Source organism: Dipodomys ordii, unplaced genomic scaffold, assembly GCF_000151885.1.
Source record: "Dipodomys ordii isolate 6190 unplaced genomic scaffold, Dord_2.0 Scaffold73, whole genome shotgun sequence".
In the NCBI taxonomy this organism is placed as follows: domain Eukaryota; kingdom Metazoa; phylum Chordata; class Mammalia; order Rodentia; family Heteromyidae; genus Dipodomys; species Dipodomys ordii.
Window position 1 is genome coordinate 8,973,415 of NW_012267289.1, and position 17,049 is coordinate 8,990,463.

Sequence of the window (17,049 nt, forward strand, 5' to 3'; positions counted from 1 at the left end):
TAAACAATGCTGCAATAAACAGGTTGTGCCGGTAGCTTTAGTGAGGCTTGGTTTGTGGTCAATTAGATAAATGCCCAGAAGTGGAATTGCTGGGTCATAGAGAAGCTCTATATTTAGTCTTTTGAGGAACTTCCATACTACTTTCCAGAGTGAACAAGTTTACATTCCCACAAACAGTATTACAAGGTTCCTTTTTGGCCACATCCATGTCAGCATTTGATATTATTAGTTTTCTTGATATTTAGTTTTCTAATTGGGGTGAGGTGGAATCTCAATGTTGTTTTGAGTTGCATTTCTTTTATGGCCAGAGATGTTGAGCATTTCTTCATATGTCTATGGGCCATTCTTACTTCTTCTTCTGAGAAGTCTCTCTCTTAGACTTTAGGCCATTTATTAATTTGATTATGGTTTCTTAGAGGATTTGGTTTTGGAGGGTTTAATTTTTAAGCTCTAAGTATATTTTAGATGTGAGGATTTTGTCTGATGCATAGCTGGTAAAAATCTCCAATTCTGTGGACTTTCTATTTATCTTGTTAGCTACATCCTTTTTCAGGTAGAAACAAGATATTAAATGAAGTAAGCCAAACCCAAAGAAACATAGGTTGCATGGTTTCCCTCATTTGTGGTAGCTAGAATGTATCCAGTAAACACACTGGATGGTGGGAAAAAAAACCACTAGGATATGATAAATTACACAGGTCTCTAGGCATTTATGTACAGTGAAACCAAAGGAAGATATTCTTAGGAGACAAACACACAAGGCACAATATCTATGCACATCTGATCATGTAAAATAAAATATTGAAATGCACTGCAGGAAACTGAAATGAGTGTTTTTGGTTGCTGTTTTTGTTTTCTTTCCCTTTTATTTTGTTTGTTCATTTATCTGTCTTTGGGAGGGTAAAAGGGGCCCAGAAGTGAGGGTACAAAGGGTGAAAAAATGCAGTAGTGATACTCACTAGACACTATGTTGAACATGAACTATATAACTTGTGGGTGGGGATGGGAAGGAAAAATGGGAGAAATGGGAGAGCGTGAGGGAAGGGGTGACATTGTCCAAAAAGAAATGTGGCCTGTACAACTGTAATCCCTCTCTATATATTACCTTTACAGTAACAAAAATCATTCATAATAAAACCACAAGCAAGAAAAAGATATTTTTCACTTTTAAGTTTTATCAAGTCTTTTTTATTATTTATTATATAGGAAAATCTTCCTCTGGTCTTGCCTGAAGAGCCTGGAAAAATCCATTGACTTTTCAGCTTACTCTCTGGAAAGAACACTGAATCACAAAACACAGCTGATTTAGAAAACAAAGAACAATTTCAGTTCTTTCCTGTCCATCAGCATTACCTACTCACCAGATGCTTGGGAAAAGGTGGAGTGTGGGTAAGGTTGCTAGATTTAGTAAACAGAAATATAGATCACTTAGATAAATTTGAATTTTAAATGAATAGCCTATTTTTTCGTATAATTATGTTCCAAAGAAATACTTATAATAAAAAATGTTCATCCTTTATCTGAATGCCAAATTTAGCTGAGCATATTGTGTGTTATCTAAAAACCCTCCATGAAGTCAGGAAGAAAAGGTAAGGAGATTTATAGTACTTGCTGTGCTGAGTGACTTCATGTTTGTTGGGCATGACAGATAACAAAGATACCAACTGTAAGAGACCTTTCCAGCAACAGCTCTCAAGACTTGAGCTTTCTCCTAAGATATCCACCATATTTAACTCCTAGTTCACCAGAAGAAAGGCTCTGTACCAGCTGTCACCACTTACAATCCGTCTTTTGTCACTGGCGAAACAATGGGCCATCTTTGTTTCCATGCAGCAGCTAACTCCCATGTCTCAGTCATCAAAGTATTAGTGAGCCAAATTTTCCCCCATCAACATTTTCTAGGAAGAAAATAATCTGTCCATGATGCTTTTATCATATTGGGAACACATTTTAAGCTCTCCACTGGTAAGCAAGCCCTGGTTAGCTAGGTTTGCTATAGGAGGTGGTAACTTTCCTGTGTTGAAAAGTGGGGACTCCATAGCTCAGCTACTAGTTACTCTTGAAGAAATGTCACAAAATCCTTCTATTTTCTCAAGAATTACAGAATGTATTCCCAGAAGTTACATTTGTTCCATCTGCATAGAACCTATTTGGGAATCTCTCATTTATTCTATCTTGATGACAGGTTGAAATTTCGATCTAAACATTCTGGTATATGGGTTTCTTTTCTGGGAAAACTCTCACAGCTTTTAATATAGCATGACTAAAGCAAACCCGGAGGAGGAAGTAAGCTGCTTCCTAGACTGTCTGTCTCATGCATGACCTCTACCCTTGACTATTTACTTCAAAATATCTTCCTTATTAGAAAAAGAAAATAGAAGGAATTTTAGAGGGATGGATTCTTGTAGGATTCCTGGTGGCATCACAGTTCTCTAAAAATAACCTCAAAAAATCCTTACAAGAATTAAAAACTTCTTCTCTTTTATAGTAGGCCTCTATTCTTCCAGATCATTCCATTAAAAACTCTCTCACAGCCAAACATTGACACCTTAGCTCTCTAGGAAGTACATGTTAAGCTATGTCTGAGGTCTCTGGACTGAGAAATTAAATCTTTGAATTTCATGCACTCTGACACCCACAATACACTATAACTATGGAGCTTTGGTGAGGAACCTCCAAGTGATCTCTTTTTTGTATGTGTGGCAAGAAGCTGGACTATTATGATTTCAAATGATCTCATTTGAAAATCCTATGACTTTGATTCTAAATTCACAGGGAGGAAGGCATGGATGCTGCAATGATCTGACTTTTCAGCTTAGTTTTTAGAATTTAAACAACCCTTGCTGAAAGAACAGGGCCATCACGTACAAAGCAAAGAAGTTTCTATGATAGATTCCTATGAAAAATGTTACAGTATTAAATGACTCTACTTAGAGTGAGACTTCCAACTACAGCAAGCCAAATCGTTTCCAGGCAGTAAAGGCTCTTGGGACAGCACAGTTCTGTGCTCTATGTCCTGAGTCTGAGTTATTTTCTGCAACCCATTCTTTGTTAAGGTCACATGCAAAACCTATCACAAATTTAGTAACCTATTATAGGAATCTCTCTCTTTCTAAACACAAGTCTAGAGGGGGCTCCAACTTGAAGCCATACCACAGGAAGGAAATCAGAAGGAAAAAAATAACCCTGAAGTCAATATAAGAAGTAGAAACATCTCAGTTCTTACTAGATGAAGTAGTTTCTGAAGCCGGTTTGTTGAAAATGTAGCCTTAATACTGCTCACTCCAAATAATTGTGACTTTCTAATGTGGGATAGCTGTGAATAAAATACTATTCTGAAATAATTCCTCTAATATGTTCCTCTATTAGAGATTACTTGGGGAAAAGTTCTGCAGATTTGTTACTTGTTATTCTTGCAATTAAATCAACAAGAAACTAGTTATCTTTGAATGCATTCAGTGTGAATATATCTTCTCCATAGTAAACTCCTAGATTTAAAATGGGGACTAAAGTATCTCTAAAGTTCCTCTTAAGTCTCCAGTGTTATTTTTCAAAGGCCTTGGAATCAAACTGCCACAGTTGCACCAAGAGCTATGTGAATCTGATAACCATAATGGAGCACTGTTGAATCCAGTATATTTCTTCATTTAAAAATTCCAGTTGGATCTATTCTTTTAGAGGAAGTCACATTTCCTTCAAGGTCTAACCTGGATTAGTAACTCTGTGGGAAAGTACTTACGCTCTTCACTACTGAGCAGATGTGATTACCCAAGCATTCTAATTCCTGGAAATGATAAAATATGGTAGTGAGTTTCTTGGTTAAAAAGATTGTCTATTGGCCAGCAGAGATGGGCTTGTTTCCTTCATCATTTACTCCCTCCAGGCCTTTAAAACTAGTATTAATATGGACCATAAAAGCTTTATTCGGGTCTAATACAACAAATCACTACCATGTAAGAGCACATCTCTCTGTAATTAACCGTCATACTAGCATTACTAATAATGTTTCTCTTTCTTATCTGTTCCTGTTAATCTTTCAACATGCCTGTGTTAGGAAGTAGTCATAACTAATTAACATCCTTCAGATAAGTCATGCCACTTACTATAAATGTTCCTCAAAACAGTTCATAATCTTATGGGTTTGTTTACAAACTAAGTAAGGGTTCTTCCACTCCTGGTGATACTGGAGTTCATCTGAGGTAGGGAATATATCAAATGGGGGAGGGGATATACTTCCTCCCTGGCCATATGCCTTAAGACTAATCAAATTTTGTAACACAAAAGTTGGAAATAAACTTGACATTAAGACAACTTTTTTTGTCAACTTCAGGCTTGAACTCAGAGCCTGCTCACTCTCCTTAAGCTCTTCTACTCACCGCTAGAGCTCTAACACTTTGAACCACAGCCCCACTTCCAGTTTTTATGTGGTTAATTGGAGATAAAGTCTCAAGGGGACTTTTCTACTAGATTGGCTTTGAATCCCAATTCTCTGATCTCAGCCTCCTGAGTAGTTAGGATTATAGGCCTGAGCCATAGGGCCCAGATATCTTTTTTTATTTTTTTTTGTCAGTTGTGCCTGAACTCTGGGCCTGGGCACTGTTCCTCAGCTCTTCAGCTCAAAGCTAGCACTCTACCACTTGAACCACAGTGCCACTTCTGGCTTTTTCTGCTTATGTGGTGCTGAGGAATCAAACCCAGGGCTTCATGCATGCAAGGCAAGCACTCTACCACTGAGCCACCTTCCCAGCCCAGCTATCTTTTTAAAAGAGAAATTAGACTTTTTAAGGCAAAAAAAAATCATATACAATATGTAACATAAGAGTAGCTTCAAGGGACTATAGAAAATTACATGTTGGTAAACATTATCCTTTATTCATTTATTTAATACATATTAACCATTAACAAGCCAAACAATAGCAGGGCACTGTTCTAAGCATTGTTTATAGGCTTTTCCTAAATCATAGAAGTTGTCTGGAGAAAACCGTAGAAAGAATTAAGGTGGATTAAACATAGATCTGGTCCAGTTTAAACACATAATCATGTAATCTTGGGTAACATTGGGTTAGAATTTTTTCTGTAATATTGGGTTAGAATTCAGAGTCTTGCCCTAACCAAGTATACTTCTACCACTTGGCCATGCTTCCAGCTCTCTTTGCTATAGGTTATTTTTTCAGATAGGATCTCCTGGGGTGGAGCTGGACCATAATCCTCCCACACATCTCCTTTGAATGACTGGGTTTACAAGTGTATCCTACTACACCCAACTTATTTGTTGATATAGGTAACATTTTTCATGGTTTAAATTTAGATTTAAACTTTGCTTCTCACAATCTCTAACTCCCAAATAGACTTGATTAAAAGCATGAGCCACTGTGCTCAACTTTCTCACAAGATTTTTATCATGTGTGTTGTTGGTTTGCTGAAATGTATATGTAAAATGCTACCAAATCCAAGTCCCTTCAGTAATTTTATAAAAAGAAAAAATGAAAACTGAAATTGAAGTCCTATCTGTTGGTCTTGATTAAACTTCTGCTTCTTTAAAAGATTAATATTTCAAATAGTTGCAGTTTCCTATCCTGTGTAATGGATTAAACCAGGTTCTCCAAAATCAAAAATTTCTTTTCTGCCACCTTAGTTCACCCTCTACTGCCCAAAGTTTTTATCTGTAGAGCCTCATTTTATCCAGATTTATATACTGAAATCTTGCATACAAGAAAGAAGGCTCATGCAATATTAGTGATCAATTCCAATTAAAATTCAATTTAACTTAATTTAATTTAATTTCCAATTAAATGAACAATTCCAAAATTGCATTAGTTTGCTTTCTTCGTAGAAGATATTCATGTAAAATCAATAAAAGCTCAAAGAACTAAAATTATTCTTTTCATTTCTGTCACATGGATAACTACCTCATTTAAAAGTGATTATTTGTAGACCTGGCTTACAAAGTCGTTAAGATTTGCATTCCATTTAAATTCTATGATTTATTTTATTGAACATACATTCAAGTATTTAAAGCAAAAACAACTATCATAGTTTAAAAACACTGAAAAACAACAGGTGATAAAAACATGACATGGGTTATGAAAACACTCACTGGAACAAAGTTTATCTCAGGAAGAAGAGGAAATCAACAGTGCAGTGTAAGCAAAAAGATTGAAAACTGAACTCTCTGACTAGAAGGTGACCCATCATTAGGAACAAAACCACACCTGCCTCTTCTGCTATCCAAAATACCTAGTACTTACCAGTAATTATACAGAAACTTACCTTAAAGGGGAAACTCACAAGTTACTGTTATCGCTGCTTTTTTCAGTTAAACTAAAAATCATACTTCAGTGTTTCAAAAACAAGCAAACTCCAGAAATCCAAATAAGGAAGCCAGATGTATGCCTGAACAAGCCTCTTCAAGCTACACTGAGGGAGGTTAGTCTGTATCGCGTGCCATTCTTGAAGGGCCCTAGGAAATGACTCATTTGCTTTATCATTTCTCATGAAAGCAAGAAGGTGGCAGCCATCACTGAAGAGTAAAGAATGACCTGGTGACTGATTTCATGACTAAACTGAGGAAAGCAATCACACGCAAGGGCCCAAACACGCTCAGGAACCCAGCAGCTTCCTAGAAGTTACTTCTGTCTAAGAGCATAGGGACCAAAGGAAAACACAGACGTGAAAACAATAAACACCTTGTTCAAACATTTAATGGTGATGATTCTTTTTTTTCCCTCATTCCCACTATACATTGTGCTCTTAACTAAGATATTGCAAGTTCCACTAGAGATGGTCACTAGGAATATTTTTTAATTTGAATGTTTTCTATCTTGCACAGTGCAAAGAATTCTTTTTTTGTATTTCTTCTCAAAGAGGTGCACATTTAATAGAGTGCTGAAGACAGATGACACAAGCCCACCCAAGAGGTTTTTGGAAATAATTCTTTCAAATAAGGAAGTTGAAAGCAGCCTCAGAAACAGCCTCAGAATCAAGGACTCTGAACTTCTGACCTACTTCTCCTTCAAAGTGCAGGGGGCTTTTTCTGAAATTCACTCATTTGCCTAAAGATTAAACTCTCCACAAGGGAGTCATTGGTCCCTTCCCCGGGAATTTTCTCAGGTGGGGAACTTTAACTGCGACACTGGAGAAGAGATTAAGAGCATCCCTCACCCAGGAAGGCTTTGCCACAGGTTGCCACCTAATATTCTGAGGGCCCTTCTGCGACAATTTTTATTCCTGACTTTTACTTATATAACTAGATAACCTTTATTGTTCAATATGCATTTCTGCTCCACACTCCCCTCTCATGTGTCTCCAACTCCTGTCATACCCTTGAAGCTCCAGTGTCTCTCACCATGGTAGGAAACCTTCAACCACTAGCTCTTCTTTGAGTCTCCTGTTGTATGGGACTTTCATGCATATGCACATAAATAACTGAGCGATTTTTCTGTTACTCAGTCTACTATCCATTATTTCGCAGAGGCAGAAACAATGGAAGTCAGTGTCGCTTCCCTTTCTGGGACACTGGGGCCTGTTTTTTGATTGAACTGAGCTGCAGAGACAGACACTAACATCCTCTGTGGATTTAGAAAGGAAAACACGCTTGCTAAGCAATTACAAGGAGAAGATGTGGAAAGACAGGTGGTTGTCAATTCCATTTCATCCTTAAAGCACATCAGGAACGATACACATTGTGTCCTAATTTTAGAGACAATAAAGTTAAGACATTAAATGAATGGAAAAGGAGAGAAAAACTGACTGATCACCTGCCTTGTGTTTGGAGTCTGAGTGCTTTCAAAGCAAATCTAATAACCAAAATGTTTGCCTTATATCAGCTAATGAAGTACATTCTCATATGTTATCTCAATTTATTATCATTAAAGTATGCAAGGGCTGCTCTACTCTTCCACTTATTACTCAGGTAAGAAAACTGAGTCTCAGGATCACTCATCCAGGAAATAATCGAGCCATGGCTACAACTCCTCTATACTTTCTTCTTTGCCTCCTACCTCTCATGTCTGTTTCTCTCCTCTCCTCATGATTTCTGGGAAAGCTGAAAAGCCCATAAATTCTCACAATATCTGCAGCCTAATAAGGAGTCTTGGTCCATCAGCTTTATAGCTTTCTTCTCTTTAAAAAGACAAAGTCTCTTAGGAGTCATATCACTTAAATTTTTTATGTCATTTGCATTTTAGTATAACAAAGGATCTGTGATACTTTTGCTTTTGCTTTTTTAAGTAGAACTTTATTTTTGAGAATAGTGTGTTATGTTCAGACAAAAAAATGAACATATAACATAGCTTATCTTGGTTCATTCTTGATAGTCTATATGTCATGGTTCTGGAGAAATATGTCATGACATCTGCCTACCATTATAGGAGCATACAGAGTAGTTTCACTGTTTAAAAAAATCCTTGTGCTTTGCCCATTCATCCTCCTCAACTCTACAACCATTCATCTTTTTTTACTATGAGAAAACTTATGAATTATAGGGAAAAATAAAAATTAGAATAGCAAGCTAGATGTGTGTTTAGTCCCAGTTACTTGGGAGGTTGAGGCAGGATGATTGCTAGAGTAAAGAAGTTTGAGACCAGCCTCAGCAATACAGCAGAGCCAATGTCAGAAAAAAATGAACAACACATATACACCACACATAAATACACATACGCGCGCGCGCACACACACACACACACACACACACACACACATTCACATGATGAGGCTATTTAGAATATAGGTATACAGCATGATAAGGGAAGGAAACTGAAAACATAAGGAGCCCTTTGTAAATCAGTTAAAGACACACCTTTCTCTACCCTCACATCTTGCTGAAAACTTAGTTCAAAAGCTTAGTGGCTCTCAAACATTTTTTAGCAGCAAAATCCTGTTAAAAGAAAAGTTTACATTTACCCACATAATCAATTAAGAAAGACTATATTGAAGTAAATCTATGTTAGAATGAAGACGTGGCTATATTAATGAGAGTTATAGTTTCATATGCATTCATCATCTACTTAGCTGGTTAGGAGAAAGAAGCTGGATCTTCTTTGTCCCTAAAACACATTTCTTGTGCAGTGATGTGCAAGAGCTGGCACAGCCAGCTGGCAAGAACCAAGTGTGCACATATTTTCCTAACTAGCTCTGTGTTCTGTGAAATGGCATGGGGAGCTTGAAACTGTAAATGGTAGGAATATTTGCATGTTGAAATTTGGCAAATACTACACACCAGAACCTTTAATTTAATTTTAATTTGGCAAATACTACACATGAGGACTTTTAATTTAATTGTGCCAGCTACTAGTGCTGGTAGGAAAAATCATGAAAGATACAAACCAGAAGACTTATGGAAGATTTTTCTTTTAACAACTTTAGATGTATTAGAAAAATCTTTTTTTTATTAAACCCAAGATCTTTTTAAAGTTCTTAACAAAAAATCTGATACAAAAGTATCTGCTCGTTTGTACAATGGGAAAATATATACACAAGAGGGTTGATTTTCTTACTACATTTACCTCTAAGTGGAAGAAGATGAGCAATCAACATAATCATAAGCAAAAGATATTAATTGGCAGTTAACAAATATAAATGTGAATGACCATAAATATATGGAAAAGGCTTAGTCTCATGAATAATTAAGTTCAAATTTTTAAATGAATTCTTTTAAAACTTAACAGGTATTTAAGAAATCTTGATATAAGCTAAAATGATAAAGATCAGTATGGGGAAACCACTCATTCACTGTAAGACATTGTTAATTTCTATAGGATACTATTTAATAACACTTAAAATTCAGATTGCCTTCAATTCTTTTCAATCCTACTTCTAGGAATTTGTCTTACAGGCTTCTATATTGTTTTGCTAAAATGAGCAGGTTTACACTATCACTGTGGCACTGTTTGCCTATTACTTTCTTATGGCTGCATTGAAAATTACCCCAAAAATTAAAAGCAGAGAGTCTGGTAAGCACTATGATCTCATATGGCTTCTGTGTTTATTTAATTGGGAAGCCTAGTGTGTGCAACTTTGTGAAGTGCAGTCACATGACTTGACTGCAGTGAGGAAGGCCCAGTTCCAATGTGACTCATTCATGATGTTACCAAATGGCAAGAAGCCTAAGGTCGTCACCTACAGACATCTCAATGTGACCCTTAACATGCTAATTGTTCTCTACCAGTGTGGCTGAGCCAAGAGAAACTAAAATGGAAGCTGGAATGCTTTTATGGCCTGGTCCTGAAAGTCACATACTGCCATTTCCACAGTATCTGACAGAGTTGGACCCAACTCAGCAAGGGACTGTGCAAGGCCATGAATACCAGGGTATAAGGCTCAATGGAGCCTATCTTTGTGACTACCCACCACAGTTTGGAAGAAGAAAGACCAAGAGAGAAAAAAGGAGAAAAGGAGGGAGGTACTTACTATTTACACAAAATTACATGGGATTCTAACCTCAAAATATAGCCACCAAGCAGGAGCCAGTGGCTCTTACCTGTAATCCTAGCTACTCAAGAGGTTGAGATCTAGGGATCACAGTTCAAAGCAAGCCTAGGCAAGAAAGTCTGTGGGGCTCTTATCTACAATTAAGCACACACACAGAGCACCAGAAGTGGAGCTGTGGCTCAAGTGACAGAGTGATAGCCTTAAGCACAAAAGCTCAGGGATAGCACCCAGGCCCTGAGTTCAAGGACCCAACAAAAAATATGACTACCAAGTCCATGTTCTTCAATACACTGGTGTATTTATGTTCCATGTAGGGATGGTTACAAGCGCATAAGCCTGCTAAAGAGGGAAGGTTTAGCTCAAACACTGCAGACAAAAGAATAAACAAATGCAGGAAGTGGTTTGTTGCATAATAGTGAGTTTCTATCCAACTTTCAATAGGTGTATCATCAATTCACAAGGTTGACTGAAAAGAAATCAGTGCCAGAATGTTGGTGGGAATGTAAACTAGTACAATCACTCTGCAATGCAGTTCGGAGGTTCCTCAACAAACTAAACGTAGAACTTCCCTATGACCCAGATATGCCACCCTTGGACATCTACCCAGAGCAGGATATAGAAAAGATACTTGCACATCTACATTCCCTGTCAAGTTATGAAAATAGTCCAGGTGCTTTCCAACAGATGAGTGGATCAATAAGATGTGGTACTTATACACAATGAAATTTTACTCATCCATTAGAAAGAATAAGATTATGTCATTTTCAGGGAAATGAACGGATCTAAAACAAATCATGATTAGTGAGGTAAGCCAAGCTTAGAGAGACAACGGTGCATGTTTTCTCTCATGTAGATCTAAAATATACTGGACATGATAATCTATACAGGGCTCTAGGCGTTCACTCACAAACAGACTAAAGGAGGATATCCTTAGGAGAGGAAGCCAAAGGTGTGATTCCTCTGAACATTTAAATTACTATTTATCGAAAGAAATTCCAGGAAATGGAAATGTGGGTTTTTTTATTGTTGTTAGTGGTGGTGGTGGTGGTAGTGGTGCTAGTGTTTGGTTTTGTTTTAGTTATTTTTCATTTAGGGGAGGGGACAGAAAAGGAAGAGGGAAGGTGAGCAAATGTAATCATGCTACTCAGTATACACTTTATGGAAAATGAACTATGTAATTTGTGAACAGAGAAAGGAGGGGGAAGCTGGGGAAAAGCAAAGGAAAGGGTGACATTATCCACAGGAAGTAATATACTCATTATCTGACTTATAAAATGGTGAGCCCTTTGTACAGCACCTTAATAACAATAAATTTATTTTTAGTCAGTTCCAGAACAGCTTCAAAATGATTAATAGTTCTTATTTCTAAGTTCAGTAAGAAAATGGACAAAAGAAGAGTTCTCAAGTACATACTTTATTTCCGTAACTATTTCTGTTGTTTATTACTGAAACCATTTTTGTTTTCACTGAACACCAAGATATTGACAAATACTTTGCAAAAATCATGGTCAGAGGCTGGGGTTAACTGAGATGTAAAGTCTTGATTTCTGTCAAGATTTCCTACCTCAATGGCTCAGAGTATAACCTTAGATCAGACTTCTTTCTGCCAACACTTGGCCCTGTCATGTTGAGCAAATACTCCATTCATCCCTCCATTCTTCATGAGTACCAATGGAGCTAACTCCCTGGCAGGACTATTTCAAACACTGAATGTAATTTAGAATAGTTCCTGGCACATAGTTACTCCTGAGTTAATGTTAGCATTAATACTAACTGCTGAGAGGGGAAGTGGAGGTTTTTCAAGCAAATTTCATGTAAAGAGATAAATAAATGTTACCAAATGTCAGGGGAATCAGATGAGAGTTACAGATACAAAGTATGCCTAGGTTCAAAGTAAGGAAAGAGCATTATTGGGGGGGGGAAGTGTTTGGGACCACTGAGTGGGACTCTCAGGATAGGAAAATTTGAACAGGGTCAGGAAATCTATTATTTTGTCCAGCTTTGATGTGGCTCAGCCTCACGTGTTGTTACATGAAAAATGTTCTCAGCTATGCTAAGGTGGACTCTTCTGTGTATTTGACCACAAAAAGCAAACAAGAAAGAGAAGAATAAAACCTCTAACTATAGATGGGAGGTCAGTGCTAAATGAAATAATATATACAGAGGCTACATGTTATTTTTGCCTAAGTAAAAAACACAAATATCTAGCCTGAATTTTTTTTTTACTTTCCAGCTAAATTCCTTTGTCAGATTGCCCAAAATTTTTAACTTTGAAGTTAAGTATGGTTTCTGTTAGTCAGAGAAGGCGAAAAGCAACCTCTATTGATCTGATGTCAACATATTTTCCCAGGTATATTTTTCACCGGGAGAGTAGTAAATATGATATGAAAGTGGCTAGACTCACCAGTCGGGCGATAGTGCCTCACACTTGTAATCCTAGTGGATCTGGATTTGAAACCAGTGTGGGCAGAAAAGTTCTTGAGACTCCATCTCCAATTAACCAGGAAAGAGCCAGTCTAGATGTATGGCTCAAATGGTAGAGTGCTAGCTGAGTTCAAAACCCTAGTATGAGCTACAGAAAAGAAAATTGACTAGACTCCTCTGCTAGACTATTCTGGCTAATTTCCTCTACACCTCCTTATTTTTTAAAAGTTGCACCTACCGCTTACTTACATTAACATTGAAATCTTACAAATGAAAATAAAATGTATATAGTATTCAAAATTTATTTCAATCAATATTGTGTTAAATGCCCATTATATGCACACTACCAATTTAAAGTAATGAACGGGAGGGGGGGGATTGGGGAGGATTGGGTGGGGAGCGGGGGGAGGCTGGGAAGGGATGTGAAGGGTAAACAAAGGAGGAGGCTGCAATGCTTGATAAGAAATGTACTCATTATCTTGCCCATGTAATTGTAACCCCTCTGTACAGTATGTTCACAAAAAATAAAAATTATAATTAAAAAAGATAAATAAGACAAAAAAATAAAGTAATGAACCAGTGCTACAAATCCTTTAAAATATCACTATCAAAATTGGTTTTTTGAAGTTCACCAAAAAATATACTTTCAAATCAAGTTTTTCAATATTCAAAATAGCCTCTTGAAATCAGGAGGGAATGCATTCTTATAATGCTGTTTTCGATGCATTTATTATTTTTAAACTCACTGAAATATTTCAAAATGATGTGCTGCAAGCTAGACTCATCTAAAAACAAATCCAACTTCACCAGAAGTTCGGTAAATACATATCCATTTGGTTCATTACAATGTAAGTGATGTACTTGTTTGAATATAATGGAAAATGATAAGGAGGAAAGTGGTTTCTCATATATGGTAGTGAGTTGCCATGCATTCTGGTTCTGATGATTTTTTTTTTTGTCAGTTGTGGGACTTGAACTCTGGGCCTGGGCACTGTCCCTCAGCTCTTCAGCTCAAGGTGAGTGCTCTGCCACTTGAGCTGACTTTTTCTGCTTATATGGTGCTGAGGAATCAAACTCAGGGCTTCATACATGCAAGGCCAGCAATCTTCCACTGAGCCACCTTCCCAGCCCCCGGATTTCTTTTAGGAGCACTAACTTTCTCATGTTTGACCAGAATACAGTTCTGTTGAGGTAGTTGAACTTTTCTTATTTCTCCATAGAAGTTCCTAGATTTGGAATATTCATGAGAGATGTCTTCCAATTCAAGGATTTTATTTCAGACTTTTTAAATTCTCCATTAACAGCTCTTGGAACTCGCCTACTGGTCCACAGTGAGCCTCAATATTTTATAGTTATGTTTGTCCAGCCTGATTACTATAATTTTCAAGCCCACTGCAGGGTATCTGACCTGGCCTTTAGGTTCCTTCAATCTAGTCTGTAGTCCATACATCTTCCCAACCCTAGAAGCATTTATGTGACTTTTTAATCTGAGGTAAAGAGTAAAAATGGCATTATTCTTGTAAAACTAGTTTTTTTGGATGGCAATTAATAACATTGTCAAATTTCCTGATGTTGTCTTCATTGCTTTCAGCTTTCTTTCAATAAACGCAGATTTTAGTGAATCAATTCTGTTCTTTCTGCCTCATCAGTACGGATGTTCTCATTTCTTAAATCAATCTTTGCACTTTCCTTCCCTTTGTAGGGACCACTGAGAAATCTTCATTGAGTTAATTTTTGGTCATTATTTCTGTTTTTTCTTATCCAGCTGCAGTGAGTCCTGACACACCAACACATCTTCAAGGTCACTCCTATCCATCACCCTATTTTTTAAGAGCTAACCAATCATGTGCCCAGTTTCTAACATGCCAAGTATCTTGTCATTCGTTGTAATGTTTTTGGTACAGCTTTAACTGATTTATTAAGTCACCCTTAGGAGATTACAAACTCTTTCCCATACTTATTTCATTGACTTCTCACAGTCATTTCTGGAGTTACAAATTACTCACTGCATTTTATGGATGAGTTAACTTGAGAGAAGAGTCTGGGTGATGTCCCATGGATCATACTGCCAATACTATAAAACTACCAAGAAATGATCATTACACAGCTAAGAGTTCTCTAGCAGTGGGTAAGAGGGAAAAGGGAGATGATAAGGGCTTAAAACTGAATATCTGCTAATAAAGCATTTTTCATGTTGCCATTTGTCATATTTTTCATTTTTGTTTTTCTTCTGGAAGGCAAAACAAAACACACCTTAAAACTTGAGCGGTGTCTTTCCCCCCTTTTCTTTATAAACTTCAGAACTGCCATGTACAGCATCTGATGGTGGCTGCTGTAGCCCTGACTGGCTGGTGGTCCCTCCAGAAAGCAAGCCATGGAGCATGGATCAAGCTCCTCTCAAAGTAGAGACATGCACTGGACATTGTGGTCCTGGGAACATTTCTTCAGGAAATGTTGTACCCTCTACTCTCTTCCATCACTGAAGGAAATCGTTAAAGCCTCAGTCCTGTATACAAGCGTCCTTATTAGCTCCCAGAAAATGTGGCCCACACATTTACGTGGTCAAATATTCATTATTCTAGACGTTTATGAACGAGTCATTTTGGAAGGCAAAGATTGATATTTAAATCTGTGGGCTTTGAAGAAAGCAGCTTTCCTTCCATAGTACAGGTGAGCTTCATCCAATCAATGGAAGTTCTTTTTTTGGGGGGGAGGGGGTCCGGTCGTAGTGCCTGAACTCTGGGCCTGGGCGCTGTCCCTCAGCTCTTCAGCTCAAGGCTAACACTCTACCACTTGAGCCACAGTGCCACTTCCGGCTTTTTTTTCTGCTTATGTGGTGCTGAGGAATCGAACCCAGGACCTCATCCATGCAAGGCAAGTGCTCTACCACTGAGCCACCTTCCCAGCCCCCAATCAATGGAAGTTCTAAGCTGAATAAAAGAGTGTCCTTCCCCAAGCAAGCTGGGCTTCTGTCAACACATGAGAAACTTCAGATTTTGGACTTGTCAGCCTCTAAATTCACACGAGCCAAGTACTTAACATAAAGCTTTCTATATACATGTGCATCCTATTGAATATATTTTTCTGTAAAACCCTAACACAAGTATATTGTGACCATCAGGCCACAAAGATTTGAAGCTAGGCAACCCGGACCAGGGACATGGAACCAAAACTGTGAGCACATGCATTCAGATACTGAACTCAGTCTTGGCTTCATTTTAACTTCACCTTTTGCTAACTTATCTACTTTTAATTGGATCAATTACATTATATTTTATGCTCTAGTATTGTCAACTAAATGTTTAAATAGATTCTCATCAAATGAAGCAATAACATAATGTTTCATATAAGAAAGGGGGACATAAATGACACAAATCTATGAAGAAAAGTGTCGCTGACAGAAGTCCGTATGTGTGTGTGTAAGGGAAAGTATTGTAGTAATAAAACAGAAAGTATTGAGATAAGTCTATGGCATAAAACATCAAACCACAGCGGTTAAAGCAAAACCTAAAGTTCGTTCATTTAAAAAAAAGAGGAATTACAAAAAAAAGAGAGAGAAAATGGATTTTGCATTACTCTGCTGACCTAAATTTGATAAACATTATATATTCTCCATGGGGGAAAAGATTAAAGTGCTCAAGAACGAAGAAACAGAAGGTATGAAAACAGTATTTGCTTCATAATACCACTCCTAATGCTAAAATATTATCTTAACTAATAAAAACCCAGGTACAGTTTTGTGCTTGTCAGTAAAGTTTATGACAATTCTGACTTTATCTAAGACTGTTGAAAAGCACTAAAACTTTGAGTAACAAATAACGGTGAACTCAATAGGGTCACACCACACAAGTAAGAATGGGACGACTCCACCCAACCTACCCACACAAGATCGTGGCCAAGGTAGAAAACAAACCATTTCATCATGTTTAGGGGAAGTATTCTTCCTCTTGTGACACATTTTCCCTAAAGTATCCTTCAATCTCCTTTGTGCACCTGTGCTTTATTTCACACCAATATGGATGATAGTCCAGTGGTCCAGATATTTTTTTCTAGATCTCCAGTTTTGTTCCTTCCTTGTTTAACTCCCTCTAATTTGGTGGGGATGGAGGCAGACTGGTGAGGGATTAAGGGGTTGCTAATTAAGTGGGTTACATTGCTTTCATTTCCCTGTTCTGATTGCCAAGAAAACAAAGTTGA